This window comes from Microtus pennsylvanicus, chromosome 14, assembly GCF_037038515.1.
Source record: "Microtus pennsylvanicus isolate mMicPen1 chromosome 14, mMicPen1.hap1, whole genome shotgun sequence".
Taxonomy (NCBI): Eukaryota; Metazoa; Chordata; class Mammalia; order Rodentia; family Cricetidae; genus Microtus; species Microtus pennsylvanicus.
In genome coordinates this window covers 67557974-67574847 of record NC_134592.1, presented here as the reverse complement: position 1 = coordinate 67574847, position 16874 = coordinate 67557974, and the positions used below count along the sequence as shown (strand labels likewise).

The following is a 16874-nucleotide window of genomic DNA, read 5'->3' as shown; positions in this document are numbered from 1 at the left end:
GACGGAGGCACTGATCCACCACCATCAAACCCTGATTCAGTACTTACGACAGCAGGACTTCTGTGCAGTCTTGCTCGGTGTGTCTTCTCAGAGGAGCTCACGGTTTGTTACGAGCTACAGCTAAGTTATCAGCATAAAGAGAAAGTGACAGAGGACATTCAGGGAAAGCCCGAAGCAGGATGGCTCAGAACAGCGGAGAGGGAAGTGTCCCACACACTCTAGTCGTATTAAAGTCCCCTAAATCAAGCTGTTATATGCTCATAAAATTCTGTATTAGCACTAGAGAGGATGCTGAGTAAACACGACAGTAGGAGTGTGTTTAAAACGTGCAAGCACTTTAGAGGAGCTGCTAATGAAGCCGCTGCTAGCAACCCTCTGCCAGCCGAGGGCAACAAGGGCAGCATGTCCAGCTGGTATCGGTTACTGCAGATACTGCCCAAGTGCTCACAATGAGAACTTCAGCACATGGCTTTAAAGAAGACATGGAATCTCCCCATCTCAATGCTTAGGAAACATCAGAGGGCCACACTGGACTGAAGAGGGGAGATGAGGCAGAGTGCTGAGAAATGCTGTCTTCTGGACCCCGAATGGCTGCTGCCCTCTTGGAATGAGAGGGTACCCACAGACAATCAAGCATGTGGATGAGGCCTCATAAGGCCCCACCCATAGCTGAGGTGCTGCTGGTGGTTGCTGGTGGGAGGATGGGTCAGTTGTCTTCAGGGGTGTGGCCACTGGTGGTCTTACACTTATTAGGACAGCACTAATGTACTTTGTGGGTTATTAAAGAGAAAAAAAAGAGAAGAGGAGGAGGACATGAGGCTGAGAGGCATGGTGGGAGGGGTTCAGGGGCGGGAGTGGAAGAGAAGAGCTAGGGAAGAATATGATCAAAATACATTGCCTACATGCATGGAACTGTCCAAGGAGAAATAATCCCCAAGAAAACAGACATCTTAAGAAAAGGTAATGTTAGCAAACAGCACCTGACAGATACGTAGCAAAAAGCCCTGCTTAAATTCTCCCCAAATTTGATTGGAATATTTGCAAATTCCTTTGTCTGACCAGAGAAAACAAGCATACAGTAAGGGCCTCCAGCACCAGCAGCAGCGGCAGGAGCGAAACGAGCACTCCCCACTGGTCAGCCGCAGTGCTCTCTGGCGTCCCTCCTTCCCAGTGTGTCATTTCCTAAAGTCACTGACGACAGAACCGAGAAAGGAGGAGCGAAAGTAGTATTTGATGAACACAGCTCACTCTGAACTCAAATATCACATCAGTCTGCTCCTAGGACCAAAGGCAGTTTCCAACTTGCATTCTCCTTTACCACCTACACCCAGGGCTGTTTTGGATTTGTAGGTATTTATAAGCCACTTTGAATTTCTGTGCATTCTCCGGTGTCCTGACACCACCTCTCCCGGCAGTTCTTGTACCAGGCTCAGGATCCCACATTTTCTTCCATGACTGTTCTTAGCCCCCCCACCCCCAAGATTTCCTGTAAACTCTGGTCTTCTGTGGCTCCCTTTCTTCCCTTTATATAGCTAATGCCCAGCTTTTCTTTTCCTCAAGTGATTCCTGAGTGAACAGACACAAAATTCACACGTACTGAAACAGAATTACCTGTCACGGCAAAGGAACAGAGTGAAATCGCAGATGTGAAAATTTTATGTCTGAGGAACCTACGGTTTAGGAATTACTGAGTATGGGCATTGGAGCTACTATATAAAAGGCTCAACAGAACTTTTAAATAGGATTTTCCCTCTCTTCTTGACTCTCTAGCCACTCAGTGCCTTGCTAACACGGCACCAGCACCGCCATGGGGAATAACTCATTTACTGACTTGCCCACTCTTCGCCCCTGGGTGTCAGGGCAAGTCTTCTACACTAAACAGACCTGATGTCCACCTGACTAAAACTGTCATCGTGAGTAAATGCCGGTCAAATGTTAGGCACTTTACCTATAGGCATTAGCTCCATCAATCCTCATGATTAGAGTTCTCTAACGCTGGGTCTCCATTTTGATCCTGCTGTATAAAAACGGAACAGAGGCAATCTGAGCTAGTCCTTGGCGGAGAGAGGATTTAGACCCACGCTCTGGCTGGAGCTTTTCCTCTACAGAGTAAGAGCTTTCCTTAGAGGAGGCAGAGTCAAAGCCACACAAATAACTTATTTATTACTTTAAAGTTTTAATTTTTTTGCTATTTTTAGGTTAACATGTTAACACATGGATTTACTATTGCATTTTCATACATGTCTTTCCACTTTGTTCATGCTCACCCTCCCCGCCACTACCCTGCCCATACCCCCAGGCCCCCATGCCACTTTGATGCTGTATTTTATTTATTTATTTTGGTTTTTTTTTTTCGAGACAGGGTTTCTCTGTGGTTTTGGAGCCTGTCCTGGAACTAGCTCTTGTAGACCAGGCTGGTCTCGCACTCACATAGATCCGCCTGCCTCTGCCTCCCGAGTGCCACTTTGATGCTGTAAACTGCTGAGAGTAAGCTGGGAAGAAGAAAGTCTCAAGATGGGGAGACTAATGTGGAAAAGTAGCACAGACACGAAGTCTGAGAGCTTGTGGGGTAGCAACGTTAGCAGTGGACAGACCCTAACAGGTCTTGTTCACTAACTGGCCACTGAGAGTAAAAGGAAAAAGAGAACAGGAAGAGAGAGTAGTCCACTCTTCGCGGAGTGTACTGGCTGGTCTTATTCCACTTGGCACAAACTAGAGTCATCGGAGAAGAGGGAGCTCACTTGAGAAAATGCCTCCTCAAGATACAGCTGTAAGACATCTTCTTAATCAGTGATGGATGGGGAGGCCCAGCCCATTGTGGGTGAGGCCACCTCTGGTCCTGCATCTATAATAAAGGAGGCTGAGCAAGCCATGGGAAGCAAGTCAGCAAACAGCTCCCCTCCATGGTGTCTGCATCAGCTCCTGCCTCCAGGCTCCTGTCCTGTTTGAGGTCCTGTCCTAGCTTCCTCCACCATGATGGACTTGTCGTGCAAGCGTAAGCCAAACAAACCCTCTCCTCCCCTGCTTGCTTTGGCCCCAGTGTTTCATTGCAGCAACAGAACCCCTGGCTAAGACAAGGCCCCTGTATGAACGGACGTTCTAGTCAACGATTTCAGAATCTAACACAAAGAGGAGAGAAAAGGTTTGGTGTTAGGATAGGGTGGGTGGTTTGGTCGCAGAAGGTCCAGATGGTTGGTAGACATGAAGCAGAAACTGGTCTCTGTGTGCTGGGTCGGAACTGTCCGGTTTGCCGGCCTCTGCAACCCATGGTTCCCTTTGGGCTTGACCTTCCATCCCTTCATGTCTCACTGCTGTAGTCAATGACTTACACACGCATCTATCTCCATGACTATGTTGGTCTGTGAACTCAGGGTCAAGGGCTTATTTTTATACGTCTGGTGTAGACTGCAGTGGCTGGAACAAAGTCGGTATTTGACAAATGTTTGTTAAATGAAGACATGAAAGAATGAACAACAGGCCAGAGGTTCTTTGAACTAGAGCGCCAATGTTAAGTTTCTAGGAAAGTCCCATTTTAAGAAACACCTGTGCCTGCCTGGAATTAAGGGTAGACCAGCTGTGTTTACAGCTTGGTCTTTCTTTAGTGCTGGGGCCTTGGCATAACAATGACAATTAGTAATGACTGAAAATTGAAGTGAATTCTAAGCTAGAAATGAACATTAGTCACTGTAGCAGTTACAATTTATCTGTTCTAATTTTGTTGAGACAGGGTCTCCTTCTGTAGTTCAGACTGACCTCAGTCCCTTGCCTATCCTTGATATGTTACATTTTATTGGAATTTAACTTTTAGATAGTCTTCATGGAAGGAAGGATACATTACAGCAAAGAACATTTGGAATGCATAGTAAATTAACCACTCCAAGATACAGGAAGTTTATATGGAATAGTCCCGGGTCCTGGGTCCTGACTACACGCTTCAGTTCAGAGCAAAAGTTCCTAACTGAGTGAGTGTCACTTCCTGGGGCTGTCTTTTTCTTTTTTTTTTTTCTTTTTGGTTTTTCGAGACAGGGTTTCTCTGTAGCTTTGGTGCCTGTCCTGGAACTAGCTCTGTAGACCAGGCTGGCCTCGAACTCCCAGAGATCCGCCTGCCTCTGCCTCCCAAGTGCTGGGATTAAAGGCATGCGCCACCACCGCCTGGCTGTCTTTTTCTTTTTGGTGCTGGGAATCAAACCCAGGGCCTTGTGTATTAGAGAGCTTTAAAAAAAATACGGATTTCAAGTCCTGAGTTTACACGGAGGAAGAGCAGTAGTTGTCCCAATACTGCTCCCTGGAAACCAGCTCAGAACATTAGCAATGGGAATCCCTTGAGCTCAGGGCGCATGTGCGCATCCTCAACACCTGAAAAGGCTACAAGCAGGTGGCCAGTTAAAAGATAGTTTGTTTTCCCCCAGAGAGTGTCATCAAATACTAAGTGCTGGGTCAGCAGATGTCACTCCCTTACAAGGTCTAACAGCTGGTTTAGTTCCCGCTGTAATGAGCAGTACAGCTACATTTCACAGCATGGTAAGAGACAAAAGATACAGCAATGTACAACCCATTGCGGCAGTGGCTTCGAATCCTAAAAACAGAAGGGAGCTCTGCAAATCCAGCTCCTTTTGGCCAAAAGCACCTTAGAGATTCCGCTTGGGCCCCACGCTTACTTCACCTGTATGCCCAAACTAACACGCTGCCTGCTCTAGTTCTCACACGGAGTGACAGCTGCTCAGACGAAATGCATGAGAAGAATAACTACAAAAGCCTTGCATCTCAAGGAAGCTGAATGCCGAGGACCCCGTGCTGGGCATTGATGACCTTACTGAGTCTAGGAGGAGATCCCCAGAATGTCAAATGATTACTCTCTGAGCGCACATGTGAGCCGCCTTATGATTCTGTTAAAACAGCCTGATCCAGTAGCCATGGCAGCCATGAGACTGTACCACAAAAGTCAAGTGCTATACTCCGAAATGTCATCTGCAATGAGGCGACAGTCTACAACTAGGGGCTAATATCTGACACATGTAAGAAGCCCCACAACCAAAATTCCAAACAACGAAACCAAATAAAACCGCCAGCCAAGGGACTTGATCAGATTCTGTTCCAAAGAAGATAAATAAATGGCAACAGATTTATGAAGACGGCTCAATCTTACCAGGGAAATCAAAACCACAGTGAGATAAGATTTTAAACCTGCTATATGATGGCCACTAGGAAAAAAAAAGTTTAAAGATTCCAGAAAACAGTGCAAACTCAATCACTAGCTCGGCAAAATGTGGCAGCGGCTAAGGGAACCAGGCTTGCTAGAGCAGTTGTGGTGACAGCAATGCACTGACCTCAGACGGCTACTGAGGGGCCCATACTGTCCCAGAACAGGTCAAAAAAAAAAAAAGGAAAAAGATTCCAGAAAACATTGCAATTGGATTATTCACAGGACCCCTGCCTTCTTCTTGTGCTGATTCGTCCTGAAGAAGTGAAGACAGGATCTCAAAAGATGCATCTGTGCTGAAGTGTGAAACATAACAGCAGAGACGTAGAAATAACCGAGCGAGGGATGGACAAATTCAGTGAACACTATTCAGCCTTAAAAACGGGTTAATTCAGGGCCTAAGAGATGGGGTAGAAGGTAAGGGCACTGTTGTGAACTTCATAACTGGAAGGAGAAAACCAACTCCCACGAAATGTCTTCTGAACCTCGTGTGTGGACAGTGGTACACACACACTGAAAAGGGGGTGGAGTCCCATCATATGTTACAACATGGAGGATAAACCTTGAGGCATCATACATGAAATAAACCAGGGACAGAAAGAGAAGCACCACACTGGTCTATTTCACGTGGTGTCTACAGGCAGACACTCGCAGAAGCACACAGAGTGCTGCTGAGGGGCTGAGCAGTGGGAAGTGGGGTATTGCGTTCTAGTGGGTCCGAGCATTTGGGATGTAGATGCAAGTGTTGGGGACAGGTGCTGCACAACAATGCGCATACAGTTGCAGCAATGAGAGTTTAAATTTTGTTATGCGGGTAGATTTTATGCCATAGATTTTAAAACCACGTTAAAGAAAAGCCAAGTAAGTGAAGTAAAGCTTGGAGGACTGTATTTACTCACAATGACAGGGTTACTTCATCTTCCAGCCTGTCCCTATTATTCCTAATGCTCCTCTGGAAAAATTGTCAGAAGGGTTAAATGAAGATATTAATGGAAAGCAAAAGACATGGGTGCCACACACATAAACTCAATAAAAGTTAAATCTCTTGTTTGAAAGGCCATCAAGCAAAGCTTTTTCAGGAGGCAAAGAGTTCCAGTGTGGTGATAAAGACCATGACCAAAATCAGCCTGAGGAGGAGAGGGCTTATCTGCCTTCCATGTCCTCATCTCAGTCCATCACGGAGTGATGTCAGGGCAGGAACAGAGCAGAGGCCATGGAGGGGTGCTGCTTACTGACTTGCTCCTCACGGCTTGCTCAGTCTGCTTCTTATACAACCCAGGTACACTTGGGTTGGCACTGCCCACATTAGGTTGGGCCCTCCCCCATCAGTCACTAATACTACACAGACTTGCAGACCAGATTAATAGTCATTTTCCCTGCTGAGGTTCTGTCTTCCCAGATGACTCTGCTGTGTCAAGCTGACAAAAAATTAACCAGCATATAGAATTATAGCTCCCTACAACAGAGAGGCGTCTTAAAAAGAAACTGCTCAAATGTTTTAACTATTCTTATTTCTACTGACAGTGAGCATGCTGCATGTATGAGATGCTGTGAGATACTGATGTATACACTAGAAATTCCTGTGGGCTAATTAAAGATGCAAACTTCTCAACACAAATCCAAACAAAGGGAGCCCAGGCTCCTAGAACAAAACAAACTCCCTTGTCTACTACTCAAGTTCTGATTATATTGTTGGTACTAGATATTTCTGTAGCACATTATATTAAGAACTAAGGGAAAGCCCACAGTATATTTACTGTAGATATAAGAAAAGTGGAAAGATTTATAAGGTAGCCTCAAGAGATGAGGCCGACATGAGATAAGCTCCACCCATCCTAAACGCTGGGCTTGCAGAAATGTAGAAAGGGTTTAATACTATCACTATGGAGAATTTACTAAGACACAACATAAAAACTGAATAATTATAAAATAGTCCTGAGGGCCTAGCTGGAGTTGTCGTCTCGGTTACAGGCACAGAGTTACAAAGGGCTCTTGATTTGCTTATCTGAAATGGAGGCCTCCCACATCTGGCCGCTGAGCTCTAACACACTGACAGAAATGGAGCATCAAGTTTCTAGTGCATTTAATTAATTTAAATCCCCATGTATCGCCACTGAGTCATATTAGATTCACCTACTGGTTCAGAAGTTGGGGTTAATAGGCACACAAGTGATTTATATTCTCTGGAGTTTATGAGTTCAATGTGAAATTGTATTTAAGATTATGTACATGTGAAATTTTCTCAGAAGAAGACCTTTTCAATCTTAAATGGTTCTGGGGAACTTCAAAAAGTTGAATAATCATTAATCCTGTTTCTTAACTATATTTCTTTTACTTCTCCTACTATTTTTATTTGTAAGTGTATGTGAAGGGTGTTATGTTAGCACTTTATTGCCATTTTTATTTATAATGCGAATATAAGCATTGGTATTTGCTAGCTTTTCACTGCTATAATAAATGAAAAAAACATACAGGAATACAGATTTATTTTAGAGATTGAGGGACACTTGGCCCTTTAGTTTTTTTTTTTCCTTAAGGGTGTGATAAAAATGTGATGAAAGCAACTTAAAGGAAAAAGTGTTTATTTGGCTTATAATTCTAGGTTGCAGTCCATCACTGCAGGGAAGCCAAGGAGGCAGAGACGGTAAGACTCGAAGATGAGTCATGGACATTATAACTGCATGACAACACGTGGCAACAATCTTAACATCAAAGCTGTCAACAAGGCCAACCCTTTTAGAAATAGCCCATGTTTCTTCCTTACATAGTCCCAAAGCACGGTCAATGCACTAAATTCAGCTGGGATGGGCTGGGGGTGGGGTTGGTTATTTATAGATCTATTGTTTTTGTCTAGAAAACTATCATCACGTTTTGATGCTACTAAAAAGGGTCCACTTAGAAACTAGTAGGGCAGGGCAGGGTCTCTCTCCCGCTCATATTCTGATTTGACTGCAGGGTACCTTAGATGACAATGACCAAGTCCTCTCCATTATTGTAGTGACAAAGTAACACAGAATCCCAGCCCATAAATTCTGGCTGTTGATTCTCTTCTGTGCCACATATATTTTAGTTTCAAAACTACCTAAGGGTGAAAATTTAGTGATTAAGATTTTCCCCCCTCAGGCAAATTTGGTTGAAACAAAGTAAGAAACTAAAATTGATATTGGTTTTATTTCTAGGTTATAATGGCTAATTGTGCTCTTCAACTTTATTGGATGAAGAAATGCCTAAGGGACATGGAGAATGGAAGCACTCAGCAGTTAAATGAGCTTGCTGTTCTTCTTGATGACCAGAGTTTGGTTCTCAGCATCTACACCAGGCATCTCACAGCTGCCTCTAACTCCAGTCTGGGGATCTGAGATTTTCTTCTGGCTGTTGAATGCACGCGGGATGTGTGCACATATGCATACAAACAAAAACACATACACATATACTTCAATAAAAAAATAAAGTATGATTTTAAGAAAGGGAAAGAGAAATGCCTGGGCTTCCATAGAAACACTTTTGGGTCAGTCTGGGAGGTGCTTCCGGAGAGGTGCCCCTGCAGTGGAAGGCTCAGCCTGGGGGTGACACCATTCCACAGGCTGAAGTCCAGAACTGACCAAAAGAGGAGCAGGCGAAAGCCAGCTGGGCACTGCTACCCCCTTTCTCCTGATCCACACAGATGTGAGGAAGCGACCTCATACCCTGGCTGCCATGGACCCAGCCAGTCCTGCCACCATGATGTCCTTTCCATGATGGACCGCAGCCACAAACAGAGACAAAAGGAACTTCTGCCCTTAAACTGCTTCTTGTCAGCTCAACAAGTAATGGACACAGCTGTAGATTATCTGTGTTTCTGGGTAATGCAGACTGACTTATCCCAATTCACTCTAGAAGGGGAATGTGGTAGTTTGAATGTAATTGGCACCCATAATCTCATAGGAAGTATCACTATTAGGAGGTGTGGCTTTGTTGGAGTGGGTGTGACCTTGTTCAAGGAAGTGTGTCACTGTGGGGGTGGGCTTTGAGGTTTTGTATGCTCAGGATACTGCCCAGAGTCTCAGTCAACTTCTTGTTGCCTCTAAGATGTAGACTCTCAGCTCTAGTACCATGTCTGCCTGCATGCCTCCATATTCCTCACCATGATGATAATGGACTGAACTTCTGAAACTATAAGTGAGCCTACTTCAGTAATATACTTTCCTGTAGAAGAGTGGCTGTGGTCATGGTGTCTCTTCACAGCACTAGAAACCTTAAGATAGGTTGGTACCAGATGTTCAATCAGCTGGACCCTCCAGCACTCCCCTGGATGATATGGAAAGCACCATCCCCCCCCTCTCCCTCTCCCTCTCTCTCTCCAAACCCAGCTCATGCAGTCTCGAACAAAGGAAGGGTGCCAAAAAGTCCAGTTTGGCATTCTTGGTGGCTACTGCAACTTCCTCCCCTGAAGTTGCCAGCTGCCCAAGTCCTCACCTAAGGTGCTCGGCTTTTGACCATACTTGGGCACAAACCCAGCTTGTGGAGGATATGTCATCAACCCTCACCTACGACCTAGAAAATCTCCCTGCTTTCGTATGGGGTGCGCTTCGCAAGCCTAGATCTCTGGGGATTGTAAAAATCAGCAGAAAGTTGCTTTGCTCAAATAAACCTGTTGTTATACTTTACCAATTCGGATTGATCTAGCTTACTGCTTCAGCCCTTAAACTTATTATTAGGAGACAGAAAACTTATTACCAGCTGGCCAGTTGTGGCGCATGCCTTTAATTCCAACACTCGGGAGGCAGAGGCAGGCGGATCTCCGTGAGTTCGAGGCCAGCGTGGTCTACAAGAGCTAGTTCCAGGACAGTTACCATGAACTAGGGTATTGCTGTGATAGGCTTAGCCATACTTTTGTTGGGAATAAGATGGACTTTGGTATTGTAGGTTAGGAAAGCAGTGGAATGCTTTAAGAACTGCTTAATGGACTGTACTATTAGTAGGGGCATGGAAGACAGTGGTGTTGAATGTGATTGGATGGGCTATGAGGATCAATAGGTTTCCGAGGCAAAGAATGTTACTCTGTGGCCTAGAGACTGGTATTGTGATACTGTGGAGAAGAAAGTGGCTGTTTTTTGACCTTGTCTGGAATCTGCCTGAGGCTAAAGTGAAGAGTTTTGGATTAATCCCATTGGCAGAAGAAATCTCAAAGCAGCCTGGTATAGAGACTCTGTCATGAGGATATTAGTGGTAACTCTTTTATAATGAAAAGGAGCAAGCTGAGCAAGGTAAATTACAGAAAGTAAGTTTTGAGGAGAAAAAGAATACCAAGAAGTGTAATAGAGCTAAGTCCTGTGTTCAAGGAGATAAAGGGATAAAGAATAGAATTTAGGGAGTGGTGACCTCAGGGCAAGACACCTCCCCCCCACATCCCAGCTGAATTTCTAATTTGTGAAAAGGAACTAGAGAAAAGCTTAGAGTCAGCTGTGGTGGGGCATACTTTTAATCCCAGCACCGGGAAGGCAGAGGCTGGTGTATCTCTGAGTTTGAGGCCAGCCTGGTCTACAGAGCAAGTTTCAGGGCAGCCAAGTTTAGGCAGTGAAAAACAGAAAGTTGGTGAAGATGTAATTCAATGAGGGGGCCATGTTTCAGCTCCAGTAAACAGCAGAACTTGGCAGCTTCAGCCACATCGTTCTGGCTTTAGTAAGGATAGAACAAAGGGATTATGGAATTTGTCTCTGTGCCAAAAGAATGCCAACGAGGCCAGGCATATGTCAGGGGTGTCCTTAATGGAGGCCCAATAAAGAGGCTATTTCACAAGGCTGCGCAGTTGAAGCCTGAATTGCCTTGGAGAACCCAAGATGTTAGGCCAGAATTGTGTGTTACCTGCCGAGGAGAGCTGCTAATAGGGAGTGGAATGAACCCAAGAGAAAGAAGTGTGCTGTAGTCAACAAAGCTGAATGGAGTTGGAGATCTGAAGAGCACTTTGACACCAGACATGGAGATGCAGAATTGGAGTTTTCCCAGAGGGGTTCAGTCTTGCTTTGGCCCAGTATTTCCTCATTGTGCTCCCTTTCTTGCATTTTGGTATGGTAATGTATATCCTGTGCCATTATATGTTGGAAGCATGTGATCTGCTCTTTGGTTTTGATTTTTTACAGGTGATTATAGTTAAGAGATTGCATGAATCTCAGAAGAGACTTTGAACTTTAAAATTGTTGAGACTGTGATAAGACTATGGGTACTTTTGAAGCTGGACTAAATGCATTTTTGCATTATGATACTGCTATTGTTACTAGCTTACGGGGGTCAGGGAGTGGAATGTGTTAGTTTGAATGTCATTGGCCCCCATCATCTCATAGGGAGTGGCACTATTAGGAGATGTGGCTTTGTTAGAGTGGGTATTGTAAACGGGTGTTTCCTGTGTCCCACAACCACTCTCAAATAAACACAGAGGTTTATATTAATTGTAACTGCTTGGCTGATAGCTCACGCTTATTACTAACTAACTCTTACATTTTAAATTAACCCATATTCCTTATTTGCGCTTCTTGCCATATGGTGGCACGGCAGGGCATGGCACATTAATCTCCTGCTCCTTTTGTGTCTGGCTGGTGACTCCTGACTCCACCCTTCTCTTTCCCATCACCCATAGTTTGGTCACCCTGCCTATACTTCCTGTCTGGCTACTAGCCAATCAGCACTTTATTAAACCAATCGAGTGCCAAATCTTTACAGTGTACAAGAAGATTATTACACAGCAGGGTACGGCCTTGTTGGAAAAATAGAGTCACTGTGGGGGTTGAGCTTTGAACTCATGGTACCTCCCAGTGTCTCAATCAACTTCCTGTTGCCTGCAAGATGTAGAACTCTCAACTCGAGCACCACATCTGCCTGTATGCTTCCATGCTCCTCACCATGATGACAATGGACTGAACCTCTAAAACTGTAAGTGAGTCATACTCAGTTAAATGTTTATAAGAGTTGCTGTGGTCGTGGTGTCTGTTCACAGCAACAAACACCTTAACTAAGACAGGGGAAAAATGCTGTCTATGTTATCAATGCAAGAGTAACAACATGAGAGCAGTAGCTATTGAAAACCATACAAACCCTTGACATTTTAAAGGAAATAAACCCTAGGAAGAAAAATGGCTAAAAACAAACCCTCCTTTATAATAGGTAAGCATATAAGTCATATACCATTTCTACTGCTAAAACACACTTTAAAATATACACATGAATAAGTATATTCATTTCCCTAGAAGTAAGTTCCTCTACTGGAATGCTTATTATCAATGAGATTTTGATTCTAAAAGTAGATGAAGGATCATACTATACATTATAAAATTACATTTCCTCTGCTGCTCTTACTCTATGCTTTTAAAAATACTCCCTAGCATTTAAATTAAGATTATCACTCTTACTTTAATAGGCCAGCACCAGTGATGCCAAGGCAGTAAGAGAAATTCAAGGCTGGATGTGTGGTACACTTTAGTACATTCTGGGTACTGAGTTCTTAGCTATTACCTAAGTTTACTTCTGCTTTTATTTTTTATGTCTGTCTGTCTGTCTGGCTGTAACATTTAGTTCAGGCTGGCCTTGAACTCCTAAACTTCCTGCCTTCAGTTCCAAAGTGCTAGGTCTGCTTTTGTGTGTGTGTGTGTGTGTGTGTGTGTGTGTGTCTCCTCTTTATCAGCAGAATGCCAAATGACTTCTCTAAGGTAAAACTGCAACCAGAAGTTCGACATTAAAATCTTAACCTTAACTAGTGATATCTCATCAATTATAAAACCTTATGGCCACCTATGCGAGGGAATCACAGGACCCTGAGAAGCAAAGGCTTTGGGCAAGAATGGAAAAAATAGACATGGAGCTTGTTCTTATTTATTCAGCTCTAATAAGAAAAAGGATGGAAATGAAGGGCAAAGTCAATTCTGAGCCAGAAAAATCAGACTGGTTAACTGGCCCACCTTATTCATGCTTCTAAGCAAGCACAGTCGTAGCAGAAACTTCATAGACATCCACCGAGGGCATGGCTAGCATAATTCAATTGATTTGACTTGATAGAAATTACTTTAGAATTTGTAGTCTTGTCAATATTTTAATGAAATAGGCTAGCAGCTAGAAAATTGTGAATTACCTACCTGATACTCTCTTTTAAGTATAATTAGTGGTTTTGATAGAATCATAAATTTTTGAGTTGTGGGACTATCTATTTGCAAAACCAAATGACTCAGGCATATTTTTATTTCAGTACTGGTGTCCTGATTCATTAATATGAAGAACTCTTTGTACAATGAGTTGTTTTTATAAAAACAGTTAAGGATTAACTTTCAGGCACTAAAAAATCCCAACATTAATAATTAAAACATTTTCAAAAGTTCTGTATATTATTTAAGTTGTTAGAACATCTGGGAAATTCAATCTCTATGTAAGATACCTCTATAAAGAAAGGTTGCATTAGCTCCTTGGGAGAATTAATGTTTGTCTTTCTAACAAAGAAAAGATACTTAGTTTTGTTGCTGAATGTGCATTTCTTTGGCTTGTCCTAAATACATTCATAATTTAGAATTAGGCCAAGTTCCGCTTTCAAGTCAATATCTATGCTGAGTATATTTTTCATTCAGAGAAAAACCATAGGTTATATTCCCTATTCTTCACACAAATATTTTTACCATCTTATTCAGCAAATGCCATACCAGCTCTAAATTAAGAGCTTTTTGACCTGTTATTGAGAGGTTAAAGTTAGCAATGACTACTTCAGCCTCACTTCCTTAGAAGACAGCCTGTAACCAGCGCAGCAGGGCTAGAGCTGAGCATGTTTGCTGGACTAGTCTTCATTGGCTACATCTGCTGGTGGTGGCCCTAAGTAACAGGCCTGTGACAACAGCCCTCTTCACAATAAAGCATCTTTATAAGAGAAAGCTCTAAAAGCTTCCACTACAAAAATAATAAATTATATCTTAGTCTTGAAATAAAAACTTAAGGTTATAGTTGATATTCAATATATTACCACAATGTAATAAATGTTTCTCTCAAAAACAATGGTTTCAGGCAAAGGCTATTCTAGACCCTTAGGAGCAAAGGAAATAAATATCAGAGCTGGATTGCTGTCTCAGAATCCATGTTTCACAGCAGGCATGCTGCTCATGGATAAGTCTATAGGACACAACTTAAATAGTCAAAAGCACTAAAAGGAAGAACAAGTTAGGCCTAGCCCAGCAAATGAGCTGCCTGCTGGGAAATTCTGGTCCTACTTTGTGACATTTTAAACAAATCCTTTCTTCAAGTTACTTCAGCCCGTTAGTATTGGGGCTGCTTTACACAGAAATAGTTCTGTGCAGTCTTTTAAGGTTTTTCTAAATAGTTACGAGTCAGTCACGTTCAAAACACTAAAAACACATTTTCTTTAATTTATTCATCTATTGACAGCTATTGTATGTTTCGAGTGAAATTCAGCACCATAAATCCTATCTGTGACAAATGATCCTCTAGAAGTCTGATATCACAAATTCTATCCCCATGACAACATAACTATATATCTAACTTATCCCTTGAGGACCTAGGGATGTGGCTCACTTGATAGCGCTCTCATGTAGGATGCACCAAGTGCTGTACTTGAACTTCAGCACTCCATTAACTAGGCACTGCAAGCAGTAATCTATGCACTTTGGAAATGAAAGACGTTCATAGTGACCATAGGCTACACAGGGATTTCCAGATCAGTTTGGGAGAGATGAGACCCTGTCTAAAAATAGGAAAGACAACAGAAGTTGGAGGAGTAAAACTGGGCGGGGCGATATAAGCAGCACGTAACAGACTTGAGCCTTGCCATTTCAGTGGGCCGCCTCTCCCACATTTTATAGCCAACATGACAAAAATGAACCCCCAAAATGATGTGAATCTTATTTCTGAAGAATAGGTGTTTCAGTCAGCCTACACGGCACATTCCGTGAATGACTCATATGACAATAAGCCTGAATTTTGCCAGCAGTTAATCCGACTAGCACTGACTGTGGAAACGATGTCTAAATGCAACCTTACTAAAAATGACACTCTAATGACTGCCTTGAGTCATTTTGGTTTTCAGGCAGTGGCTCTCAGCCGCGATGGTCCACAGCACTCAGCTAGGAGCTATCAAAACATGCTGGCTTTTCACGCAGAGATTCTAACGCAGTTTCTCGAGGGAAGCAGGGAGCTGTTTTATGTGAAGCCACAAACCACTGTTCTAATAGAAACCTATTATGACCAATCATGTGACTTTATGAGTTAGCATAAGAAGATAAACCTTTGTGGATAGCATTAAAAAAATAAAGTCTTCTTTTGGGAGAAAATGCATTTTATTTCAGAGGCAATATTTTGTGATGAATAAAATTGTATCTTAGAGACAGTAAATTGACTAAAAGGAGATTTTGTAAAATGCAAATGAATCATTACTTATTGATCGCGCTCCTTCAATTGTAAGTCAGCTTTGTATACACTGGATACACAAAAGATCTTTGAGAAAATCTGGTAAATTCTAGGGAGTCCTTCTTCAAGGCCAGGTGGGGCCTCAGGAACTGCCATCCTCTCTACCGTTCAGCTCCCTATGACAGCTGAGCCACTGGCTGGACACGGGAAGGGCACACCCGACTGAGAGAGATCTAGACTCTTTGGGCCAGATACTTAATTTTGATAAAACTTGTTTTCATTAAAAGCAATACCCCCAAAGACCTATGCTCTGAAGATGGGAATATGAAGCAAAAGATGCCGGGATGCAGAAACTCACCTGGATGTACACGCAACATGGGTTTAACTGTCTACTCTTTTTTAGGATTGCTCTGTCACAAAAATCTACCAAGTTTTAGGGATCTGTTATTTATCCCATTTCCTTCACAAGGTTATTTTAGGGTGTGACTTTTCAGAATGCAGAGTTTCCCAAGAATGTTCATGCAGTATTAGTGCTTGAACATTTAAATCTAACATAGCATTTTCAGGGTAGGACACGCTGGGATGGATGAGCTATCTACTGGCAACTCCGATAGCAGAACACAGCTTTTAGATGACAGAAAGCCTTGGATTTTATGAGAGGGTGGGGTTAGAAACTAGGGTCTCCCAAATATTAGAAGCATGATCTTGAACGTTTATGAGGGAAAAGAAAATCATAAACCCACCTTATGGTCTAACCAGAGACAGTTCATTTGTTTTCCAGCCGCCCAGACCCAAATAATCACGCAGAAACTATATTAATTACAACATCGTTTGGCTGATGGCTCAGGCATATTTCTAGCTAGTGCTTACATCTTAAATTAACCAATTTCTATTAATCTGTGTGTTACCATGAGGCTGTGGACTATGGGTAAAGTTCCGGTGTCCTTCTTCTTTGTCAACTACATGGTGTCTCCTTGACTCTACCTACTCTATTGCCATTCTGATTTCCTGCCTGACTTTTTTCTCTAAGCCATTGGTCAAAATATCTTTACTCGTTATCCAATAAAAGCAACACATATACAGAAGGACATCCCACATCATTAGGGATAAGAAAATTATGTTCAACCCCTTAGTATCAGTTGATCACCTTGGACCTCTCCGTTTACTCTATTTACCAGGTAGGGGCTTTGGGAACATATTAACAGACATTGGCTCTACCAAACAAAAGCTAAGAATGTCCTACATAGCACCTGAAGCCCCAAGCCCAGCATTCTGCTAACTGATTACTACTGATCATGTACAGTAA

At 42.9% G+C, this 16874-nt stretch overlaps 1 protein-coding gene and 1 non-coding gene across 2 annotated transcripts in view; one reads left to right on the top strand and one right to left on the bottom strand.

Annotated features, from left to right (window-relative positions):
* The window catches only part of Znf277 (zinc finger protein 277), an 87971-nt gene that overhangs the window by 38806 nt on the left and 32291 nt on the right, over positions 1-16874 (bottom strand). The gene's annotated exons all lie outside the window — the stretch shown is intronic.
* LOC142835456 (small nucleolar RNA SNORA66) lies at positions 5237-5369 on the top strand. Its single transcript, XR_012907880.1, has one exon. It is a non-coding gene; the product is annotated as a small nucleolar RNA SNORA66 (small nucleolar RNA).